General features: G+C 37.9%; 1 long non-coding RNA gene across 1 annotated transcript; it reads right to left on the bottom strand.

The window, feature by feature from the left end:
• Positions 1–5,066: 5,066 nt before the first annotated feature.
• On the bottom strand, positions 5,067–5,545 carry LOC119909519. The gene is made up of 3 exons (XR_005445469.1): positions 5,506–5,545; positions 5,213–5,281; positions 5,067–5,108 (listed from the first exon to the last, which is right to left on the bottom strand). It is a non-coding gene; the product is annotated as an uncharacterized LOC119909519 (long non-coding RNA).
• Positions 5,546–7,334: the final 1,789 nt, after the last annotated feature.

Raw genomic sequence — 7,334 nt, 5'->3', positions numbered from 1 at the left:
GAATAATAGTGCTCATGTAGTCTGCTCATGTGATTCCAACAGTATTGTCCTGCGATGATAGTTTTAATCAGGGCTATATGAGGTAAATGTTACGGTGTCATTTTGTAAAAGGACTAAGAATGAATCGCTCACCTCATCAAGCTGAGGGCTGAAATGAACTCCCATTTACAGACAAAATGTTCCTGTGCCTCTGAGCAGGACAGTATAATTATTCATGTGTGTCATACAGAGAGAATCATGCTCTGACAACTGTGAGACTTGATCAGTACCAACACAGTGCACATGTGCACAAACTCCATCAAACGTCTCAGCTGTTAGAGCTGGGATCAGCTGCCGCCGTCGTCAGAAACGGACGTCGCGTCACGTGACGCTTAAGAGGAAAGGACGTCTCATGTCTCTAAAAACATCCTCATTCCTTCTCTCCTGGCGTCTCTCCATGCAGGGACTTGAGAAGCATCCAGAGACACAACCAAACAGGAAACAGGACTAACACTAAACATGGAACACATCCAGGACATGACCAAATAAACTGCAAAAACCATGAAAACCAAACCACCAAAATCACAATAGGCTAAACCAGAAACACAGGGAATAATAAAACTTAAAACTAAAACCATGACACTCTCTCCTTGCTCCTGGAGGTGCATTTTAAGAATGGGGATGTCCTTCAAGATGGAGCGATAAGATCAATTTCTGGTTCACAGGCATGAGAACGGAGAAGACCAGGAGGCACAAAAGAAATGGGAAGAGCCATCAACCTGATCTCTCCGGCGTCCTGCAGCACCCATTCAGGGAATATCTATAACAGAGTTTCAAAGAAAACTCACCAGTGGAAGAAGCCCAGTCCATCTTGACTGACAGCCAGTTAGCATGCCAGCAGCACCTGTTGGACTACAGAAAATAACTCCTGTGTTAACTCCGAAATTCTTGTATATGCAAGACTTGGTTTTATTTTCGTTGGCCAACTTTTGTATTGGAAATGAGAATTCTTTTGTTTGCTTGCTGGGATCCAGGTGATCCAGGCGGAACAGCCAGTGTATGAATATGTGTCGGGGTTCAGTATCTTGCCCAAGGACACTTCGACATGCAGCCTGGGGTTGTTGACTAAGGTGGAGTGATTGTCACACTGTGGCAGCAAGGTTGTACTACTAATAGAGACAGCACATTTATATTAAAGAATATTTACTTTCTATTATGACACTGTTAGTACATGAAGGAATCACAAAACACAGTGTAGAATTAAGTGGTAAACATTTCTTTATTTGCAGATTATATTGTTATCAGATATAATAAAGAGGAGACTGTTACTGACTCCATTAAGGCTGAAAACCCAAACACATAAATGTCCCAACAAATATGTCAACAACAATGTTAAATGAAAGTGAATTCTACACAGAGACATGAAACTGAGCTCAAGCTGCTGTAGCTTCAAAAACAAACCTTAAAATCAGGTCTGAATTCTTCAGCTGGAAGACGAGTTAAGGAAGTTAACAAGAGTTAAATGCTCGTTCTTGTTAAATGAAGTTGAAATCCAGCTGCTGTGTTCTGAACTGGCTGCAGAACTGGCTGAGCACAAAACATACAAACATTTCTCATATTGATAAATAAAAACAAAAACAATCAGTAATAAAAAGGCTTCAACTACTCGTGTAAATGTGCTGTTATTTTACTGCAGTGGAGTCTTTTCTCTGATGAGCTGATGTTGATATGGAAGTTGTTGATCAGTGGAGTCTGACAGAGGCAGAAGGGTCTCCATCGTTTTCATAGTTCACCACACCATCATCTTCATCTTCATCATTATTCACCTGTGAAACACAAACAAACCCTCACTCTGACACACTTTAACTGACAACTTTCTATAGAGGGATTATTGGGACATTGTTAAAACTAAAAGTCTAAAACTAAAGATCTAAATTGAATAGAAAAGGTCTTCTTCCTAGATGGTCAATTTCCCAATTCTAAATAATAAATGCAGTTTTGATTTAGACTTTTAGTTTTAGACGTTTATTTTAATTCTGACCCAATAATCCCATAACTTCCACATCACTGACCCACATTTAACACAAGGAGATAAGAAACAACCTGACAGCACCTGAATGCATCCACATTGTTTAAAGCCACTAGGTTACGTGAGAAAATACTGCATGATGTGATGTAATTTAGGTGAACTGACCCTTTAATCTGGAATAATGTTCAGTTTGTATTGACACTGTGTCAAAGACGTGTTGATTCAGATCTATGGCGTCTTTGGAGGCTGTAGTTTGTGTTGGTGTTGTAATTAAATTGTCGTGCATACCTAATATTTGCATCCACTTCACTTGTAGCACACATTTAATTTTTGTTTAAAAATAATAGCTTTTTTTGTTTTTTCCTGTAATGAATCATTAGAATATTGCTGATACGATGACACAACACAACTCAGTGATTCCTGTTTCTGTTTGTCTTCTTCTATCTATATCTACACTTCAGAATGAAGAACAGATGAAGAACAACAAAAACAATAATTAGTGCTGCAACTCCCGCAAACAAAATTATAAGCCACCACCAATCTGGAAAGAAAGTAAAAACATTTTTTTTTAATTGGCTGCAGCTTCATGTTCCAGTTAAACTTCTGTAACAAAGAGGACAACATCTCATTGTGTGAACACATTTGACTGAGACTGACTGAAACTGTTGAGTTAGAAAATCCCTCATGTTTACCATCTGCTGCCACTAAATGAGACAGAATGATGTCATCTTAAAAAGTCATCAAATAAACAAATGTTTTGGTGGTTTTAGTCAGAACAGCTCAGCATATTCTCACCTGTTTTCTCACCTGAGGACTGAGGGCTGAAGGTGAACAGCTGCACTTCAAGTTAGACTTTGATTTGTAAAGAAAATGAGAATCCAGGAAAGACACAGTGGCGGAGCAGCAAGATGAATGCACACACCTAGCAGTCCTGACTTGCACACTCCAAGCTGCGCGACCTAATCAATCCTGTGTGGACTTTAGTTGTGTTCACATGCGTTCCTGTTTAAGTAAGAGCTGAATAATTGTCACCTTCATGGATCCATTCTAAAGTGACCTCTTGTAATACTGTCCTGATATTTAATTTCATGTTCAGACGCTTTATTGTGTTACTGTTTCTGCTTGCAAACACATGTGGCTGTGTGGAGATACATGTTAAGTTATTAGTTTCAACATATATCGGAGTATTTATCTTTGTTAGTTAGCTCAGTTGTTAGGCTCACTATTTCACGGATGTTGTGGACGCTAAAATAGAGCTGCATCATTTAATGTCGTCTGTGAAGGTTCTCAGTCATCCAGGTCATAGTTATCCAAAGAAGGTTAAAGTCAAGGGCAAATGGACTTGGTTGAAGACACTAGAAGACGTTTCGTCCCTCATCCAAGAGACAAGAATTGAAGAAGCATCATTTAATGGCCCTGTTTCACCACCAGATGGTGGTTTTTACCTGTTTTAAGAGGAGGGCAGGTGATGTGAATGTTATTTACCTCTGTCTGTACAAGTGGTTATATCTTGCTGCCTTCTGAAATATTTTTGCTGTTTCTTTATTATGGAAGCATTTGTAAAGGTCTAACCATCTGATTATAAGCTCATTGAGTAGTTCAGCTACTTTGTACTGAATACTGTAACCAGAGGGAACCTATGTACATAATGGTGAATATTCTGCTATGTATATGCCCTAAACTTTATTATTTAGTTTTATTTCTGCACAACCACAAACACAAGTTCACAAATCTAAAGTCTCTTTAAGTTGTGTTGTGCTGCCCTTCAAATCTGATTAATAAAGTGCAGAGATTAAACACTGGAGTCCTGTCAACTGCAGTCTGACCGATGTACCAGAGTGAATGGTCAACATAAGAGTCAGTCAGTACAGTCCTCCTACTTCATTCAGTTTGGTAGCACTGTCAAAGTTATCATGACCATCTACCACATTTTCACAAGACAGTTCACAAGTGACTTTATCTCCAACTCTGACAGTGAAGGAGATGTGAAGCTGTCTGGTAACTAAAAATGAAAGAAAAATATTGAGAGAAATAATGTTATTTCTATTAATGTCAGTGCAACAAAACTGTTTTGTGCCTCATACTTGGTTTGCAAGAATTCACCATTCACCTTGCTGGGATAAAAACAGATTACTTTAATGTATTTGGTTAAAAAAAGTTGGGTAATAAAATGACGATAATTTTAATAAATTTCCTTTTTAATGTTTATGTTATCCATATGTATGCTATATGAATTCTTACCTGTAAAGTGAAGCCCAGCAGTAGAAATAAAGACATTTCAATCCATTTGGACTCAACCATCGTGTCTCTCTGTCTCTCTTTTCTCTCTGCTTTTTGTAAATCTCAAGTTGCTTCTTAAAAAGAAAAGTTGTATCTATCTGTAACATTAAATGTAGACAGACCTCCTTCTCTTATGGCTGATATGAGCTGGTATGAAGTTCACACTGACCTGAAGTATCTGGAATTAACACCAGTGAAAATTTAACCCTTGTGTTTCCACAGTTTCCTCTCATTCAGCTGTTTAATTCAACTCTCAAAAGTGACTCAGTCAAGATGAGCGTTGTCCCACTTCCTCTTAGTTTGCTTTAATTACTTTCATAACAGAACATAAAAAATAACCTGAACAGAGATATAGATGTTAAAATGACTGCATATCAAACAATAACAGCTGATACAGAAATAACAGTAAAAACTAATACATGTTTAACTACAACACAGCACTAGCACATTAAAGTGCCTGACAGCAAGTTCATCAAGCTAAATGTCCCATATATTATGTTCTGTTACATTTCAAGCAGCCAGATAATGTTGTTATTGTGCTACTAGTTAACCTACTGCACCCCCTTCTGGACTAAAAGGCTTTTTACAGCAATAAATCCTGAAAATGATCATAAAATAAGTCTAATAAAAACATTTATCAGTTATCAATGAACTGTAATGATATGAGCTGTAACTACACTGTGGTCTCTTATTTGTTTGGTTTGTTGACGGTGGCGTAGAGGTCGCTGGGATCAGCTGAGGCTCCAGCAGAAGAAGAGGAAGCTTTCACGCTGCTGTAGGTCACTGCATCATCTTCATCATCACCATCTTTACCCAGAACCTGGAAAAGAGACAAACAGCACAACACAGAAATTACACAACATTAAATGAGAGAAGTGTTTTTCATTCACTGCCATCATCACTAGAACCAATCAGACAGCTTACCCGGCCTTTACTGTTGGTCTTCCTGGTGTAGCTGAAGGAGGCGTAGGAAACACCATCTTCAGGATCAGCCTACACAGAGAAGACAACATAATGGCTGCTCAGTAACATGTGGACTTGATTGTGTTCTGGTCTGTTCTGGTGTAGTCCAGCTGCATCATCAGACTCCCCACTTCTTCTCTTGCAGAAAGAACTTAGATTCAAGAGTCACTGTGTGTCTCATAGAGCTACATTTTGAACAACAAATCTAAAAACAGTGAGTGTAACTTTGTCCTGGGTGTAGTGTGAGATCTCACCGTGTCCTGACTGCTTTCTGGACTCACTGCAGGGTTTAAGCTCCGTCCCTGAAAACAACAAACAAACAGAGTCTACTTCCATGTGGTCAAACACTGGCTCTGTGAAGGCTGTTTAGATTTGGATGACTCTGTCAGAGAGCAGCTGATTCAGCTCTGTCATAACTGTAGAAACATTTGATTACTCAGCCGTAAAACTCACAGTGTTTTCATCCATCTGGGGTTTTTTTCCTGAAGAGACAAAAGAGAGTCGACTTTAGCTTCAACAATAAAAATCCAGGTTCATCAAAACTTCTTGTTTATAGGGTAGTTTGGGATAAGACACGCCCCCTTTCTTCTTCTTAAGGTAACATATTATAAAGTGAAATAAATAGCTACAGTTGAGAAATTAATTTGTATTTAATGAAACGTATTTTTTTGTATTGAAAAGACATTTTCTAGTAGCTGGTGTAAAGCAAGGGTATTTAGCCCTAAGTTGTAAAAATAAACTTGCCTTGCCTAATGTGCTTTCCTATAATTTATTTGTCAGACTTTTAAATATTGAGGTTGCTGGAACTTCATTAACAGAAAGTCTGAGGTAAAATATGTTTATGCCAGTTAGCTAGCTAGATAGAAATATGAGCATAAGTGAGCTTATAACCTCAGAATTTTACTCTCTGATAGTGAAGTTTCTAGTTGGCTAAAGGGGCTATCCAGTGCCTAAATAACATATAACTTATAAACGATCAACCATATAAAAGCAAGGTAACGGGTCGTGGGGGTGGGGGGGTTTACTACTTTAACCAAAAATCTTTCTCTCTGAACAATTACATAACTTATCTTAAGACTCCCCTTAATGTAACATACAGTACATATATATTTTAATTGAACACAATAAAGAAAAATTACAGCTTATTTCAAATGACAAAAAAAATTGATAAATTTAGTAATGGCTAATGGCTTTGATCAAATAACTTTAACAAGCAACTTTACATAAAAATTGTTATGAAACAGAGGACATTTTTAGTTCAGCAAGAATAGGGACAGCCAGAAGAAATGCTGACATTTTGTGTTTTTAGCTAGAAATACTGTGTGAGGGGGGTGTCTTACCCCACGTTACCCGATGTGTTTGCTCTCACCTTTAGTTTTCTTCCATCTGATGAGTGCAAACAAGAGTCCTGCAACTCCCAAAAACACAATGATGAGCCACCACAAAGCTGGAAAGAGAATAAAAATATTAAACATTTTCGGCTGAAGCTTTTTGTTTTGTTTAAAGTTCTGTAACTATGTAAACATGTAGGCTACAACAACCAATAAAAAGATGAATAAATTAAAAAGCAAAATTTTGAAGTTCAGTATGGGGAGAGAAAGAGGCTGACAGGAAGACAGAGAGACTCCAGAGAAAGATGAGTTACTACCTTGTAGTTTTGTTGAAGTATCATTGGTTGTTGTTGTGGCTGTAACTGATTTTGTGTTTTCAGTTGTTGTTGTTGTTGTTTGTGCGTCACCTGCATGAATGAAATAACACAACCCAAGAAACTGTTCAGTTAGAAAATCCCTCATGTTTACCATCTGCTGTCACTAAATGAGAAAGAATGATGTCATCTTAAAAAGTCATCAAATAAACAAATGTTTTGGTGGTTTTAGTCATCTTGAACAGCTCAGCATATTCTCACCTGTTTTCTCACCTGAGAACTGAGGGCTGAAGGTGAACAGCACTTTTCCAGAGGAACCATCTGTCACTTTACACTTCAAGTTAGACTTTGATTTGTTAATAAAGTAAGAATCCGGGAAAGTCACAGTGGTGTAGCAGCCAGACTGTGATGTCTTCATGTCTTTGTTATCTTTGTCCA

This window comes from Micropterus salmoides, unplaced genomic scaffold (genome assembly GCF_014851395.1).
Source record: "Micropterus salmoides isolate LMB-PRFRI ecotype aquatic unplaced genomic scaffold, ASM1485139v1 Ms_hic_scaffold_18, whole genome shotgun sequence".
NCBI classification, from domain to species: domain Eukaryota; kingdom Metazoa; phylum Chordata; class Actinopteri; order Centrarchiformes; family Centrarchidae; genus Micropterus; species Micropterus salmoides.
This window is presented reverse-complemented; position numbering and strand designations above follow the sequence as displayed.